Source organism: Alosa pseudoharengus, unplaced genomic scaffold, assembly GCF_046254945.1.
Source record: "Alosa pseudoharengus isolate Yale_2024_CS ecotype anadromous, Long Island Sound unplaced genomic scaffold, YU_APseudo_1.1 YU_APseudo_1.1_scf_23, whole genome shotgun sequence".
In the NCBI taxonomy this organism is placed as follows: domain Eukaryota; kingdom Metazoa; phylum Chordata; class Actinopteri; order Clupeiformes; family Clupeidae; genus Alosa; species Alosa pseudoharengus.
In genome coordinates, this window is record NW_027468685.1 from 21,494,463 (window position 1) to 21,513,591 (window position 19,129).

Consider the following 19,129-nt stretch of genomic DNA (forward strand, 5'->3'; position numbering starts at 1 on the left):
GCCCTCTATTCTGTAAAGGCTAGTGTAAAGTGGATACATTTTGGCCTATACTGTCTGGGGGAAACAAATTAAACACCCTAAACTATATATTTTCTGAAAGCATATACTGTACCCTCTGGAGGAGATATAACACCATTTAAGACATTTCCCTTCTTCAGTAGGGCTGTAGCCTGGCCTTAATTGCCTTCCCGTACTTCCGCTCGATTTTCATCTCCCTCCACGACTCCGTCTGGGATTCCGGCCATTGGCCTTGCTCGCAAAGAACAATTCGACCCCGAGCCAATCACTGAGCAGGAGGCGGAAGTTGTGAGTGACGACGTGAGATTCTGCGCTGTGTTTGAATTGTAGTCCTCGAGCAGTTGGCAATGGCGGAAGTTAATATATAAGTATAAATATAAGTATACTCTTTTGATCCCGTGAGGGAAATTTGGTCTCTGCATTTATCCCAATCCGTGAATTAGTGAAACACACTCAGCACACAGTGAACAGACAGTGAAGTGAAGCACACACTAATCCCGGCGCAGTGAGCTGCCTGCAACAACAGTGGCGCTCGGGAAGCAGTGAGCAATGAAGCAATTCAATGATCACATCTAGCTTTGACAACTGTGATGATATGTTATCTTCAACCTTACTGTCGAATAGTAATCTGCTATTTGCTATTCTTCCACTAACTCTTAAATTTGTATCGCAAAGCCGGCATCGGTCATTTACATCCATCTTGTTCGCTCTGTCTTGGTGGTGGGGAATGGTTGTTGTATACAGCGCACACAATTCCCGGTGAGTGTCGTAGCGTACCTTACTTCACGATCGAGCTGGCGCATAATATACGTCACGGCCAAACGTTAGCGATTGGGTGAAATCAGATCCAATCGTTTCAAACTTTTACAGAGTCCACGCCTCCAGCTTGCAATCGTTCGTCAGTAGCTGAGATCCCAGACCCTTGACAAAGCGAAGCGTAGACCAAGGGGATGGCCATTGGCCAGGCTAGAATTTGATATGTGATTACAGTTTTTGCCCATTTCATGAACACTTTTTGCAAAACTCAGCTCATTGTGTCAAAACTTTACACACAAAAGACACAACGCTGGGAAATAAACCATTCACATCTATGTCGAATTGAAACACTGCTATCAAAACCTTACAATCCTTTGTCAAAATGTCACTCTGATGACAAAGTGGTACACACTTGCATCATTTGAATACACTTTCAGATTAGCAGCAACACACTAGTACTTTAGTATTTAAAACAGTGCAGTCTTTAATTTTCACTGCTTTCATTCAGTTTATCAGTTAGCATTCTGTGAAGCTCAATGCAACACTTACAGTTTTTGTTGTTTTGTTTCTAACAAAGGTTTTGACAAAAAACAAAAATGAAAGTACTGAAAGGTTACAAATGACATCAACTCATCACAGTACTTTACAGTACAGTACAGTAAATGCAAAAATAAAAAACACACTACTGTAAATACTATACATCACAGTACTTTACAGTACAGTAAAGTAAATGCAAAAATAAAACAAAAATAAAAACAAAAATGTCAGGCCATGACTTATCACATGATCCACCAAAGTTTCTCTAATATCATCTGAAATATTTTTCCGTGCATAGCCTCTTCGACCACCTTGCTCTCCCTGCCTCCATGCTTGCAAAGTTCTCAAAATGGCTCAACTGAGGCCTATTTGTGGCTGGCTGATTGGTGTTCAGTTTTGTAAGTAAGTATTTTCAGATGTGTGTCTAAGTGTTTTCAGTCAAAACGTATGTTGTCAATACGTTTTGTATTTTGAATTGATGTGTTGTCCCAATGGTACCCATGAGATTTCATTTATGAATGAAGTGTCTTATGTATGAAATAGTGTGCAGGAGCAAGTGTGTTGCAGAAAGGTGCAAGTGTGTTGCAGAATTGCAACTAAAGTGCAAAGCAGCGCTTTTGTTTAAGGTATGGTTACACTGTGTTTAAGGTACAGTATAGTAACAAAAGCTTAAAGTTTTGTTACTTTGGTCTAGCATGTGTCTAAAGTGTTCAAGCAATGGGAAAAAAACTGTAATTAGGGTGTTATCCATTGTTTTCCTCTATTACCCATAGGTGGAGCTGTGTAACCACAGACAACATGCACCATCTATTGCAGGGGTGTGTGTGTGTTATGGCAGGGGCGTTCCACACTGCAATGTGAAAAGGGACACCAAAGTTTCAAACAGAAATTGTAATTCATTGATTTATTGAATTTAATTGAATTTATTGCAATGAATACGTCAGTATGCTAGATAAGGGGTAGACAAAAAGAAAGAGAGATAGTGAGATACAGAAATAAGGGTAGAGAGAGGGAGAAAGAAAGCAATTTGCCATTGCACTCAAAATAAGTGCCTGCAAAAACGAAGAAAAGTTCTTGCAATTCCTGCACTAAGTAGAATTGAGGTCCTAACGTCTACCATGAGGTCCTGTGAGATTTTCATCACTTATTCCTTATTTCTTTCTCAAGCTCGCAAAACAATCTATCAGTGTATAAATAACAAAAATAACTGATTTATAGAAATTATTTTCTGATATATTTTTCGTAGCATGGGTGAGGGCAGCTGTTATTTTTCACTGTGGTGAGGTGAACAGGCATGTGTAAATGGTGAAAATAATAAAATAAAAGAAAATAATTTCTGCCCAATGCTGTTTGAAGTGGTTTGTTGTAAATAATCTAACATTCTAATGTTTTCAATACAGGTCTGTATGGGCTTTCACACAAAAGACATAGCCTATGGGTGTATGCTTTTTTAATTTTCAATTCCTCAAATGAAGTATTTCTCTTTCAGTAATTAGCCTACATCACAATCTAACCCCTAAACACAAAACTAACAACCAGTCTGCCTAAAAGGCAAATCAACAACAGCACAGTTGGCGGTGATGAAAGCTTTCTATAGCCTAGCATGTTGACCTCTAGGGGATGAACTGTTGTATGCTGTGAAAGCTTTATATTTCACATGGTCGTCCATCTTGGCCCACATAACTACATACAGCAGTGTCATCCTTTTGTAGCCTACCATCAAAATAAATTTGAAGATCACACCTAAACAGTTGTCCATGATGAAAACATAGCTTACCTCAAAAAGTGGTAAATCCAGCAGTGCTTCAGCAGGCTGAGATTCCAACCCTCTGGTGTTCAGGATGTTCATCTAATAAAATTTTGATTTATGTCATCCAATCACAAACTAGGCTACAACCTGATAAATAGAAAACCATATTTAGGACTCAAGATTTCTGACCATGCAGGCCTGTCTGGTTCTTTGTCAGAAAGATTTAGGTCAGGAAGGTAGGCCTAGGCCTACTGCTAAAGCCAGTAGGCTATCACAGGATTTTGAATAGCAAAATGTGCCTTTTTGCCTGATCATAAATTTATATATTTTAACGAATTGAACATATTGATGTTCTAATCTAGCCTAATCCAATTACATTTTCAACCCCTAGCACCTGACCCACACATGACTATTTTGGCCATTAATTTTTGTGAGTCATGTGTATACACACACATATTGACTTCGGATCCTGTTTACACCAAATGTCATGCTCGAGTCTGAAGTGGCTATACAGCCATTTTTCTAAAAAGGCGTAGACTAGCCTTTGCAAACCTTGGAAGGCACCATGGAATGACCCTTGGAGCATCTTCCTGCAATTTACATTGACATTGCTTGTGTGGAGCCAACTTTCGGTTTCCAACTCCAACCGTACAGAGCAACTTCTGCCTTGGAACAAGTGACGTACTGTGCTGTTTTGAAATAACATTGGATGCCTGTTTCCTTTCCAGAAATTCTTAAAGGGGCGTGTCATCATTACCATCAATTATTCATTCTGTGCGCCGTTGAAAGTGTTAGTACTTTCACGGATCTCAAACAAGCAGCATCGTCCAAACGGGAGGAGAATAAAATAGTTCATTCTGCATAATTTACACCTGATGATGACAAATATGATGATCACACCGATTCTTATAGTCCTGTGCGGTTCCCAGCTTGCCTCTGGAGGTTGGTTTGTTACTTTTATGTTCATATAGCCAAAGGCTCATGTTTAGAGTGTTCTCTCTGTGTGTGTCGTCTGGTGTTTCGCTGGAGTTGATAGGCCTACTCTTTAAGAATTCTGTTAACTTGACGTCGCTCATGTAAACTCCATAAACAGTTCAAACGAATTTCTTATATTAGTTAAATGTTAGACATCAGTAGGTTACTCATGTCTCTGATGTTTGCATCCTTTCAACGATTACTGTACATAGCCTACACACCGCCGCCGACTTGAGCTTCCAAAGAAGCTCTGGTCGCCCTGTCAAGGACGCTTTTCAAGAGAGTTCCATTATCAGCATCACAGTTGGCCCCACAAGGCTTCCGTTTTAACATTCCATATGTTATCTTTAATGCAGAGGAAGTAGATTGGGAACCAAATAGAATGTTCAAGCATTGTTTTTGTTTGACGCTTTGGCCGCTCTGACGTGACAGCATTTTACGTTCGATCATGTTCTAATTGGCGCTTTTCATTTTTTTCGAGTATCTTACTTGAGTATTATTTTTTTGGAAATGTGTGACTTTTACTCCACTACATTTGAAAGACAAATACTGTAGTCTACTTTTGACTCCACTACATTAATATAAGCATGAAGTAGCCTACTAGTTACTTTTAATCATGTTTGAAGTGATTCAGTAGGATAAGTAAGGATTTGTCGTTTGCTAACATGTAATGTAACTTGGCCTATATTCACTACGTTACCATCCATGTCCATTATTCCAGCCACAGTCTGTCAAAACATATTCTGCAGTTTCGTTTTACTCTACAAACATGGGTACATAGTTATACCTGGAGACAGATGATCTCGTCTCTTCAAAGCCATTTCTCCTTTTTTTGGCGAAACTAACAATATCCACAGGTCATAATGTAAATATAAATAACAACAATATCATCAACAAGCATTTGTAAATATTTTATTCAGAAATGGAAAGCAGCCAGCAAACCAAATTCTAAGATACAGGCTAGGCATACTGATACTGGAGTGCGTTTCCCGTACAACTACGGAGGTTAGCTTTTTACTACGATGCATCGCTCATAACCAACATGTAGCCTAAGTTACAACTGTTTCCCAAAACTGTCGTACTTACATAGTACTTTGTAAGTTTGGACCATGATAGTTTCCAAAATTCAGTAGTCTGGACTAAGGTGGTTAATGACGTTTAGTAGCATGTGAACGGGCACACCTGCACAAAATCATCTGTTTTTCTTTATTCAGGGTCATCAAGTTAGGCTAATTCATTGGTTCATATAGGCTTGTAAATTAATGACTGCTTTGAATTAACTTTTAACACGTGTCATTTAAATGTGCTGGTGAAACAGTTGTGTACTCTATTGTTATTTACCCCCTTTTCATCCAAACACGCCGTCTACTCTGTGGCGCAGTGCGTTAAGGCCGGCTGATGACAGCCGCCTGTGCGCAGCAATCAACAGTCACCTGTCCAAGAGTTTGAATTTGAGGTTTTGACAACAATATTCACATTATTGTTTACCTAAGTTTATCTTTGTGCAGATCATATTATCAGAATCAGAATCAGCCTTTTTGGACTGGTTTGCGAAAAACTAACAAGGAATTCCCCCACTCTATGAAAATCAAAGGCTACATTATCAACTGACTGATCAAAAAGTGCGCACCTTATTATTATCTGCAGGTGTGTGACTTTGACTCACTTGCACGTGGCTGCAAATTGACTTTTAACTTATGTGTTTTCTGCCTTAGGCATTTTAAAGTATGGGTTTAGGTGGTTAGAAGTGTAAATATCAATTAGAAACCTAAATCTATTTATAATTATTAATTTGCAAACAAATAACTTGCGTCAGTGACGTCTTTGACATGAAGATCCCCAGAACTATGCTTCTACGTTCATTCTACCACAGGTCGAGAGGTGTAGTTGTAACTACACAACTTTACGATAGTGGTTGCGACCGTTCGTTGCTACTATGGTTTTGGGAAACACTAACGTAGTGTAACGATGCATCGGACTATATAAATTCCACCACCATAGTTCAAACTATCGTTTTGGGAAACAGTTGTGTCGTACTTACATAGTTTCAACCATGTTAGTTGCTAACATAGAGTAACGTAGTTAGCAACAATGCTTTTGGGAAACGCACCCCTGTATGGTATCGATCTAATTAGCAAATCCAAATTTGCAAGCCAACGGGGCTCACAAGGCCCAATTTGGAGTTATCCAGCACCTGAGGAAGTAAAACGACCTAGACTTGTCCCACCCCCAAATCACTGCACCTTGGAGCAACTTAATGACAAAGTTGCCTGTAAACTAGGGGTGTAACAATACACAAAAATCACGTTTCGGTGTGTAACACGGTTTCGAAGTCACGGTTCGGTTCATTTTCAGTACAGTAAGCCTGAAGCCTAAAATGTACTGACTATTATTGCCAATACACAATGGGACAGAGTTGGACGAAGTACTCAATTTCTTTACTTAAAGGATAATTCCGGTATTTAGCACTTTGAGTCCCTTTTCTGGTTTGTTTTGGATGAACTAGAGTGGTGGACACAGAAATGTTCACGATGGGTACTGTCTTGACTTTTTGACTCGTTTAGAATCGCCTTTGACTGCTTCAGAGTGGCTGGCTACAGGCACGCATGCACAAACATGTCCTTAAAACAACCCTTTAACGTTCGTTATCAAAACTGTGCAACTCACCGAGTGGTTAGTGGTGTCAAATAATTTCTTGGGAGAATGAACATTTGCACTGGGATGCCAGCCTTATTGAATCAAATGTATTACCTAGTCAATCAACATGACTTTTACAAAAATATAATTCCTGGGTTCTATCCTTTGGCTTGTAAACAAATCAACATGCGTGGTGTTGGGGTTAGAGCTCTGAAAAAATCCCTTGTGTGTGTTTATAGTGACTTATTTAACATGTAGGCTGAGTTAAAAGGAGATGTATGGTGAACCTCACAAAGAATTCTCTGCATTACCTACCATTGCCATCATGACCACTGCCAAGTTCATGTTCAGTAATTGACAAAAAACACAACAGTATGATCTATCACATAATTGAGAAATCTCTTCAAACCCAATGTCTCAGTGTAACGAGTACATGCTCACATTTAAAGTGTAGTGGAGTCAAAAGTACAATATTTGTCTTCAAAATAAAGTAAAGTACAGATACTACTGATATTTTGAAAAGGTGTCAAATGTGTTTTGATGTTAATTGACTAAACTGACATATGGTCATCCACTTAATATGTTTGCAGTGTTTTCCACAGAATTAATGTTTTCTTTAAACGTGCATGTAGGTTTGTTGAGAGACAAGGAGAGGCTGTGCAAAGGTGTACATAGCTCTTCAAAGAACAAATTCCATCCCATTTAAACAGTACAACATGGAAAATCATTGGCGTGGTGTCAGTGTTGATATTGTGGTGGGCCGCCACAAATAAGTCAATGTATGGGAAACACTGGTTTGTCATCTGTATTGAACCTAACGTCCTGTACCTTAACGGTTCGGTACAGATACATGTACCTTTACACCCCCTACTGCAAACTCTGTGCAAGTGGATCGGTCAATTCTGCAATCGATATCCTACTTCATCTTTTACTTTCTTTTACTTTTACACCTCTGCCAGGAAGTGATCTCTGCTTTTAATTCCAATATTGTAGAACATAATTCGGTTTATGCACAGGAGGCTCTATAACCAGCTCATTTATTTCCGGTGAAGCATCAGGTGTGTTGTAGCGACAATTTTTAATGGTAATTAGTGTACCTGTGTGCATCTAGTGAATGAGCATATTACGATGCAGAAGGATTTCAGGTGCGTGTGTCAAATTTGTATAAAGAGTTGCCATATTGGGCATTAAGATATTCAGTGTCGGAGTGAACATGGAAGGAACAGAATACAGAAACAGAAGATGCCATTACAACATAAGGCACAAGTGCATAAGGCACATTAGGATCAAGTATGAGGAGGCACAGGAGTTTATGCAACACTATGTGGTAATATAAAGTGGAAATTGAGAGAAAGCGAGAGCAGGCAATTTCTCACATTTGGCCACACAAGTGTATGTGTTGTTTATTTAACAGTAAAATCACTGAATTTCAAAATGGCATTGTCCATCAACAAAAACAGCACGGGGCTAAATGTCATTTAAGCTCTCAGTCTAATTAAAGGCACCACATTCACTCAACACAGGTACACATTCACAACACAAATGTGTGTGCAGATCGCATTCACAACACATACATATTCATAGGTGTCAAAAGTATTCACATTCATTACTCAAGTAGAAGTATACTGTAGATACTAGCGTTTAAAAAGATTTCTGTAGAAGTTGAAGTATCAACCGAAGCTTTTTACTTAAGTAAAAGTGTAAAAGTACTGGTTTTAAAACTACTTAAAGTATAAAAGTAAAAGTAATGTAAGGGGGAAAAAAATGCCATTTAGGACAAAAGCTTAGGCCGCGCCACAGGGGCCTATTAGTGCACTACCCCACCTCCCCCAAAACATTTTCCTAAAGGCCATAATGACTATAATGTTATATTAAAGGAACCATATGTAAGATTGTGGCCAAAACTACTGCAATCACTTTCAAATTACTGTAGAGTACTACTGCAACTTCACTTTTTAAATGACAATATCCTGGCCGGACTACTGTTGTCAGTGATATAAGTATTTGAAATGAACATGATTTTTTAATGTCTAGTGACATATAAGGGCCATTTTATGATTAATTGAAATACATGTCTTACATACGGTTCCTTTAACATTTGGGATGCACTAGCTACCTGTTTCAGCCGCCCATTGCAAATTTACCATTAGTACGTTGGTAGGTTACTACAATATTTTATCAGTAATCGACTGATTATAACAAACTCTCAGCTTACCTCAATAGGCTTTTTCACAGCGAGTTTTTGAAAGCCATTAGCTCGTGGTTGGGTGCGCAGAGCTTGCAGCAGTGCATCTGAAAGGAGTTGTTTTTGCATCCAACCATTTCGAAAAGTTCTTCCAGGGATGTACAAGGATTGGCTTGTCTTCCTGGCTACCAACCTCTTCGCTAGTGCTTGGTTGGGACATTTCGCTCAAGTTCTCTTCTCTGCCATGGACATCTTTGTAGGCTACGTAGCTACATACATTTGTTATGTCCTTGTTGGAGTGTGATGTGATTTGTGTCATGTGCAGGTGGTGTGATGGATACAAACCAATAGGGTGTCAGAATGGTATATGTTTATTAGGACTGTCAAAATAACTGATTAATTTCGATTAATTAATTTGAGAAAAAATAACTGATTAAAAAAATTAGTGCAGATTAATCGATTCCGTATGACCTTTGACCCCGAGCCATTCTAGTCAGTAAAAATTAGACTGTAAAATGAAGGAGAGAGAAGAAAACGTGCTGCCTGGATCATTGATTGGAACATTTACTTTTAAAAAACGGCCTGATGGTGTTGATAAAAACAAAGTGTTGAAAATAAAGTCCTCTGCAATGTCTGCAGCAAGCATATCACCGGAGTTCATCAACTCTATAGTCGCACATCAATGCAAAGAAATAAGTGTTGACATTGAGGGGAGTGTTAATTTATTTTCATTGTGTCCCCTAGGTTATATCTGTGGCCTGAAATGCCTTGTATGTCAAAAAAAACTTCTTCCCGAAGCACTTTTGAATTTATTTCCTTAGCATATTAGGTCATATCATAGATTATTAAGGCAATTATTTGAACAGTGAAAATAATAATAAAAGAGTTTTTGAACTTCAATGTCACTAATGCTGATTATTCAATGATTCATTTGAATTTAAATATTTAAAATACTTTCACAGCAAAAAATATATATGCGATTAATTTAGATTAATTAATCACAGAGTATGTAATTAATTAGATTAATTTTTTTAATCGATTGACAGCCCTAATGTTTATACTTCTCGTCCAACCACAATCAAATTCTCTCTATCTGGATGGGGCTTTTTTTTTTTTTGAACGATGACAAGCCGGAATGAAAACAAGCCGAAATGAATTAGGAGTAACAAGGATATTTTTAAAATGTAAGGAGTAGAAAGTACAGATACTTGCGTGAAAATGTAAGGAGCTCAAAAATAGTTACTCCAGTAAAGTATAGATACCCAAAATTTCTTCTTAAATAATGTAACGAAGTATTTGTACTTCGTTACTTGACACCCCTGTACATATTATTTACACAGCACAACTGTGTGTACTGGATGTCAGTGCTTTGAATTCAAAACCGAGTGCAGAATACAACTGCATGTAGAACCACGCTAACCCAGGTGATGGTGAATTTTGACTACAATATCTGTACAATATGTGTTTATATTGGGGGGGGGGGGTGTATTTTGCAAGGCACTGTAATAAGGTAGGAAATGGAAGACAATGTCTGAATCTGATTTCAGATTCGGTTTAAATTGTCTTACTGATTTTTTACATTTTCTCTTTCAGTGTCCCACACTCTGCAGTATTTCTTCACTGCCTCATCTGGTATTCCTAACTTCCCACAGTTTATAACTGTGGGTGTTGTGGATGGCCAACAGTTTGACTACTATGACAGTGTCACAAAGAAGGCCGTTCCAAAAACAGAATGGATCAAAGCTGCACTAGACGCTGATTACTGGAACAGCAACACACAAATTTCTGCTGGAGTTGAGGCATCATTTATGAATAACATAGAGATTGCAAAATCTCGCTTCAACCAGTCTGGAGGTAAATTTTCATTATATTAGTTCTGCTATGCTTTCCAGTCTGTAATAGATTGTCAGAGATAATTGCCAGTCAACAAAGAGTTGAAAGTGTATTTTAAAATTATGTAAATATCACATGAATATAACATTTGGGGCCCTATTTTCGCTACCTGGCTCATGGCGGAAAACGGATTATTATCCCAGCACAATGTTTATTCTTATCTTGCACGTCTCTTTTTTTGAGCAATGCGCCAAGGGCAGTTAACAACCTAAGGAGGGGTCTGGCGCGTTGTCTAAAAATCGCTATCGTACACTACCTAAAATGCATTATGCCACTGACCAAGAGAAACCTGATCAGAAGTCCATGGCGAGTTGTTTATATGTTATTTTAAGAGCGCATTATCAACATATGGGCGGGTGCACAACGCACCATGCTTCTCCCATCCACGAACGCACACCAGCACACATCCATGCAAAACATTATAAATTACACGATTACAATGGGAAACATAATTCGAATAAAGATATTATGAAATACATCTCACAATGAGTAGTTATTCACTTGCAAATTGGTAATGGGGATAAAAGTGATTAGGCGAGAGGTGAGAGGCAAATATAAAGCACAGCTGAAGATGCACTGTCACGAGTAATTAACTGTTTTGTCGTTGACTGACACCATGGTGAAGTTAGTTTCAAAAACTCGAAATACCGATGTGCTGTTTGAAGTTGCGCTGCTCGCTGTTAAAGGGAATGACAGATGTTGGTTTAAATGATGTTACGCCCAAAACACACCCATGATGGATTAAGAAACCTAGGAACACCTTGTTGCGCCATTCCTTGGACATTTGATAATGAAAACACTCCCAACGTGAACAGGACATCCCACTAAATTAAAATAAGCTTCTCACGAAGGTCAGGACAGTTTCACAGAGACAGTGAGAGATAATGTTAGAATGGTGAGTGGAGAGGTCCTCACACACACATTGAAAGACACACACTGATGGCCAGCATAGCTTCACTGAGATGATGAGTAAAGAGCCAAGATTGACTCATTCACACACACTAAGAATCAATGTTGTCTCTCAAACACAGGTACAGCACACACTAGGGCTGCACGATATTAGGAAGATATGCGATAACATTATTGAGTACTGCGATAACGATATCATTTGCGATATTTAAATATACGGCTCAAAAAAGTTTTTCCACACATTTTTTGAAACCTTCCACCCTTTTCTCCATTCTCAAACTACATTCACAGAATGTCTGACAGTTCTTGCAAAATAAAACACTCGCCTCAAAAGTTTTACTTGTGCTCAGAACCAAACAGTGCCAGAGATCCAGTGTATGATTGAAGTGTTCCCTTAATTTTTTTGAGCAGTATATTTAACGTTTTTTTTCCATTCTGCTTGCTGCAAGCATACACTGTAGGGTTGGGGGGGGGGGGTAAATGTATAATTACAGAAATAAATGTATCATTTTCTACATAAACAATATAAAATATCATGTAGCCTAGGCTATATATGGACTGATGAAAGTGGACAGCTAAGAGACCTACTGACTAGGCTATCGAAGTTGTGTGGAAGATCTGCTCCTAATCCTCATAAAAGACGGATGGACAGCCAATCTGAACACTTGTGCACCAACCAGCAGAATATTCCACATTGCCAGCCTTCGATGGGCCTAGCAAAGAAGCTACTTAAGCTATATCGCGGCAGTCATCTCAGTCTGTAACCTCATACGCTGTGCATCCCACGTTATTAGGCTACCGGCATGCCGACTACGAGGGCAGCGGAAAGTGAAAGTAATTGGGCTGCAATCGCACAGTCCAGGCTAAGAAGTAGGTTAAACAACTTTTACAAATAACGAATCCTGATTACCTCTGTGCTGCTGTCTGGGGCTTTTGCTAAATGCAAATCATGAAATACAAGCCTTACAGCAGGGCTGTACGTTAACTTTTTTTGCAAGTAGCACTGGTGCTACAGAGGTTAAAAGTTTTGTAGCACCTGCCACAAATTCTGTAGCATCGATATAAAACCTCTAAAATCTCTAAAAACAATCAGTTCATCACAGTTCATCAATTGTGGTTGGGATCTAGGCCTACTGCAACTGGATTGATAAAAGGTCATGTAGTTGTAAACACCTGGCTACATTGTGTTTGAGATGAACAAAAGCTATCAGCATGATATGTTATTTGGTTGTTGTGTTTTTGTAAAAACAAAAAAACAATCCATGACAGTTCCTTGCAGTTAGACTTTTCAATGGGTATCAGGAAGACAGGTCATGCCATTGTTTTTTTGTTATTTTTTCTTATTCATGCAATGGAAGTCAGTTCATTTATTTTTGAAAAAGTAAGATATGCTGAAGATTTTATTCCACTAAGATTTAATTCACGTTTAGTTCATATTTCTAAGTTTTTAGATTAGTGTAACCCTACATTCAACCTTATTGTCATTGCACGAGTGAAATACCGTAATTACATCTAACCAGTGGTGCAAATGAGTAGGCTAACTGACATGTCAAATGCATCCCTAGACTGTTCCATACACATGGGCTACAATAGGTAGCCTACTAAAGATAGCTGAAGGTCTGTGGCTAACGCAGTCCTAATTAATTAAATGCATCCCTAGACTGTTCCATACACATGGGCTACAAAAGGTAGCCTACTAAAGATAGCTGAAGGTCTGTGGCTAACGCAGTCCTAATTAAAGTGTCGTGAAGTTTTTTTCGGAACCGATCTTGTATAGGTTAAGCACTACTAAGCGAGACTGTTGCGCATGAAGTGGTCTCATATTTGACAGATAGAAGCGAACGAAGCGAAGACTTTTTCTTCTAAGTTTTAGATCTGAATGGTGTTGTTTGGATAAGTTGTTCGTTTTAAACTGAACTAAAAATGCAAAGCAACAAGGCGATTGCCACAAACTTCTACCTCTGCTTGCCTAATCTAATCACCTCAGCCTGGCCCGGTCGGAAGATACTTTCGCTTTAGGCTAAACTATCACATGATTCGCGAGGATAATTTGGTGTTGTTTGATTTGGAGTTGGATTGTTTGGATACTATGCCTACAAACAAGTAGACATAGTTTTTAATAGCGTAGACTGCAACTAAGTTGAAATCAAAGTAGCCTACATCGATTCCCCTCTCACAGAAGTAGTCTATACATACGCACTTCAAACAAACAAACAAGCGTTTCACCGGGAGCCTACACCGGGCGCGTAACGAAGAGCTCCGTTCGCGACGCGCAAAAACAGAAGTCGGAAATTTTTTGTTTTTTTTAACGTAGCCTACGCGCCGCTATCACATCTGGTGTAGCCAGTTGCACTGATCACCGTAGAAGGTAATTGCTGTAGCCTCCCTGTCAGTCTCACACGCATGCTTTGTATTGCCATAAGCAAAACTGTATACTGTAGCACCCGTGCTACGTTGGTAAATCATCCATCGCACAAACTAATTTTTTTGTAGCATGTGCGCACTGTACAGCCCTGCTTACAGACAGTGAAAGACAGATATCTTCGATAACGAAAGAAATTGTTTATTTTAACACGGTGGAGAAGGACGCATTTGCGCTGTGTTTGTAACACGGCATCCTTCATAAAACCAAAATATTCCCATATAACAGACGCTTTCCTTTTAGTCACTAATTCATCTTCACGCAAGTGTAACCTACCTCGCTCGACTCACTATCTTCAGCCATCACGACTTAGCTCCCGCTTCAACACCTAAAACACCACACACCTAAACTGCTAGGGGATGGGCTTCTTGGGCAGCATGACAGCATCGGTTTGGTAAAATATGTTGACATTCAGAATGTGAATACACCATAGACTGTATGGAATGCGCACGGCACAGAAAATGTATCGAAATTTATCGAAAATTAAGTAATCTTTGCGGTATGTCCATCGAAAGCGTTGATATCGCGATAACGATAGATTTTAGATATATCGTGCAGCCCTAGCACACACACACATAAACACAAAACAAAACTTACAAGGCATAATTCCATAGTGTTTAAATGGAGCATAAATCAAAATCAAAACCCACTGAGTCACACAGCAGAGTTCAAACAGAACCACACATGAAAGGGCAATGATGAAAGTTTAACACCTTTCATACAAACAGAAGCATTCTGATAGTCGCCATTTAATGACTGGCTTGTAGGCATATTTATACTCAGACAGAAGTGCTATGGCATAGAGGAAGTAATAATGCCCATGTTTGTTGTTAGCCTATTCACATTTACTGTTGAATCAATAAACCTACCTAATATCAAGGAGTGCTATAACTCACATCCATATTCTCTGTTTATGAATGGAAATAGATACAAAGTAAATTGAACATTATATTGAATGTTGCTGAGTCATCAGAGGAAGAGATAAACTATAAACCTAAATATGACCTGTTCTCAAGAACCACAACAGTTTGTTATTAGACTGCAATCAGGTCCTGGAAATAGTATACGGTCCAGTAAAATGAAAACACAATTTATTTAGTTCTGTGTTGACATCAAATAGTTTTAATGATTACGTCACACCTTCTAGGTTCTCTGAGAAAAATCAGTTTGCTCCATTTTTTACACTACCTGTATTCTGTTTAGTTTAAAACAGTGGTCCCCAAACTGGCCCGCGAGCCGGATACGGCCCGCCACCTCATTTTGGGTGGCCCCCCAAAACATGTCTGTGGTATATAGCATCTGCCCCGCATGGGAGTATGACATCGTCAAACCTCCGTAATTTCCCGTAATTCATCGACATCGTCAAACCTCCGTAATTTCCCGTAATTCATTCTCTATGGCGAGTCTTAACAGTACACATGTAATACTCTTTTTGTCCACTGGTGGTTGTTTTGCCGCTGTTTCGCGTTTGCCATCAAAAATGGAATGAAATGTAGGCCTACCTGCAAATAATGTAAGAGGCCTATGCTGACTGCATCAGCGCTCAAAGTATTCTAAAAGTTTATCAATTCATTGCTAATAGCTAACTAACTTCTATTCAAGTCATATTTCTGGGATAATTATTTCTATTTTTTATTCACTCGTACAAATTCACAATTCACAATGTCATTTCAGATGTTTTTGCCAGCACTTCATAAAACTCTCATAGTTTGATAACTTCACACATTTTGAATATTTCATTTGAGCTACATTTTACACTGATATGGCATGATGGCAATAAAAACCAGACATGTAACTATGGTATTAAATTGCAATAGCCTATGATTAAATGTAATGGAATATTCAACTAAGGTAGACTGCTGTTGTTCAGAGCACTAAGCTATTTATGGTTACTGATATACTCCGAGTCTCTGGCCCTCTCTTAGATCCAGGCATAGTGAGCTGGCCCTCGGAAGAAAAAGTTTGGGGACCACTGGTTTAAAACCAAAAGTTTAAACCAAACATTTAATAGCTGCATGGCAGAGGGTGGAGATGTGTCTGCAGTGGCCCGGCTTTGAAGCTCACCCACACACTGTACACACACGCGCACACAGTGAGTCTCCAGCCGGTCCTCAGGAGCAGGGAGAGATAGGAGAGACGACACATTTGCAAACACACATCCTCACCACATACACACACATAGCTCCCGGTATCCTCTCACTTATAGAACACTCAGTTAGACATTCCCCTAAACATTCACTAGCCTGATATAAAGATCTATCTTCAGCATCTTGACTGCCCACTACTGTTTTTCTCCAGCAGTCCACTGATGCCCGCATTCACACACACACACACACACACACACACACACACATTTGCCTCCACCACACAACTCCGCTCTCCCCAGCATACCACCATTAGCACCCAAACACACCACACATCACTGTTACCACTCAATGCCTGTGGTCGCCCCCGTCCTCACACACACACATACAGCATCGTCATCCCACAACTCTGCCCTCCCCAGCGTATCACCATTAGCACCCAATCCCACTTACAGCACACAACAGATCACTGTAACCACTCAACACACCACTAAAAACCCAGCTCTAACCCTTCCCACTGTCATCCCAACTCAACACTCTTAACACCCAGCACACACCACGGCACCCCCCTCTGCATCACTGTTAATCTCAAACACACACACACACACACAGGCTAGTGCAGGGAGATGAGAGGACGGGGCCGTCTGAATGAAGGGGCTGATTAGGCCTTGTGTGCAAACCCACCTCCTCCATTTCTCTCTGTGCCTTTAGGCTTGAGGAGGAAGCTGTGAGGAAAACAGACAAACAGAACGTAGAGCAGAGAACCCCAACAGTAGATCGATCATGAATCAGATTAACAGCAGAGGGAGAGATGGAGCCTCAGCATGTGAGGCCCCTGAAGGCCCAGCTGTAACTAGGGGCTCCTCACCTGCCCTGCACAGCATCACACTGGGCTGAGGGACGACACTGAGCCCAATAGTCAGACAGGACCCTGTGTGATGCAGCTCTTAACACCTCAATACATTCAGATGGACCAAACTGGCCATTTGCTAGGTGTCTGGAGCTAAAGGAACTTTATAATAATAACCAGTATACCTCTCATTACATTCTTCCTGTATCTCACATTAGAAAGAAATAATGTTCATGACTTTCTAAAAGCAATACAGGCTCTATCAGATTTGGTCAGTTACTCAATATATACAGATAATCCAAAGTAATGAAAGTAATTATAATGTGATAATCATAGGGGTTATAAGGGGAGTAGGGAAGCTCAGGTGGCCACAAGGAGATACAGAAAAAAGTAGATTAAAATGGACCACACAGTAACACACTGGACCACAGTATATTATCGCTGTAGTTAAGGCCAGATTGTCTGATATGAACATCTATATGCAGCAGCTTCATTGTCCACTGCTGTGTTTCTCCAGCATACCACCATTAGCAGCCAAACACACTACAACTCATCACTGTTACCTCTCAACATCCCACTAAAATCACACCACTAACCCTCACCACTGTCATCCCAACTCAACACTCTTACCCCCAGCACACACCACTGCATCCCCCACTGCATCACTATTAATCACACACTCACACTCACACTCACACACACACACACACACAGGCTAGTGCAGGGAGATGAGAGGACGGGGTCGTCTGAATGAAGGGGCTGAATAGGGGTTAATATGCAAACCTACCATTCCATTTCTCTCTGTGAGGAGGAAGCTGTGAGGAAAACAGACAAACAGAACGTAGAGCAGAGAACCCCAACAGTAGATCATGAATCAGATTAACAGCAAAGGGAGAGATGGAGCCTCAGCATGTGGGCCCCTGAAGGTCCAGCTGTAACTAGGGGCTCCTCACCTGCCCTGCATGGAGCCTCAGCATAATCCCTCATTACATTCTTCCTGTATCGCACATTAGAAAGTAGTAATGCATATAAACTTTCTAAAAGCAACACAAGCTCTATTAGATTTGGTCAGTTTCTCAGTATATTAGACAGATAATCCAAAGTAATGATAGTAATTAGAATGTGATATTCATAGTGGTTAGGAGAGTAGGGAGCTTAGATATTCACAGGGAGATGCAGGAAAAAAGTAGATTAAAATGGACCACACCGTAGCACACTGGAGCATACATTATCACTGCAGATAAGGCCAGATTGCCCGATCTGTCTTCCACGGTCTTCAGCAGCTTAACTGCCAACTGCTGTGTTTCCCCAACAGTCCACTGATGATGCCCCATCCACACTCATGCACACCATCATCACCCCACAGCTCTGCTCTCCCAGCATTAACCACCATTAACACCCAGTCCCACCTACAGCACGCCACAACACATCACTGTTACCTCTCAACACATCACTAACAACCCACCACTAACCCACACTACTGTCATCCCAATTCAACACTGTTACCCCCAGCACACACCACTGCATCCCCACTGCATCACTATTAATCACAAACTGTAGGGAAGGGAGAGAGCAGTGACCCCACCCAGTCTTGAACCCGGGTCTCCGGGGTACTAAACGTGCAGCTCATTGGTATGGCAGTCAGAGCGCATACTCAACCGTGGTGATGGCACTCCGTCGCACAAACACACACACCGGACCAAACTGGCCATTTTCCAGATGTCGGGAACTAAAGAAACTGTATAATAACAATAACAACCAGTATATGTATCATTACATTCTACCCATATCTCACATTAAAAAGTAGTTTTACAAATACATCTGAGGGGTGGAGCTTAGTTTTCCACAGTTCAGTGTGTAAATACACTGATGCAGCCAGAAATTCAACAGGAGGAAAGGTTTATGATACTTAGTAACATTGTTACTTCAGTTTGGCCTTCTGATTCACAATTCAAGAAATGCTGTTGTGTCATGGCGGAGGAAGGAGAAACAAGAACAACCATAGCACAAGACAAATAAACGAGTGAATCTGTAAATAATGAATCCCCACGGGAAAAATAGCTGAAATAGTTGTACTCTGTTAAGTGTGAGTAATACTGTTTCCTAACCCCTA

General features: G+C 40.0%; 2 protein-coding genes across 3 annotated transcripts in view; both read right to left on the reverse strand.

Annotated features, from left to right (window-relative positions):
- Nucleotides 1-3,273, reverse strand: part of LOC143140875 (uncharacterized) — a 95,408-nt gene extending 92,135 nt beyond the window's left edge. For both annotated transcript variants that reach the window (XR_012990698.1, XR_012990697.1), the window contains exon 1: nt 3,089-3,273. The gene's annotated coding sequence lies outside the window, so the exon portion shown is untranslated. The remainder of the gene's footprint in view (nt 1-3,088) is intronic.
- Nucleotides 1-19,129, reverse strand: part of psmb8a (proteasome 20S subunit beta 8A) — a 339,256-nt gene that overhangs the window by 228,966 nt on the left and 91,161 nt on the right. The window lies entirely within an intron of this gene.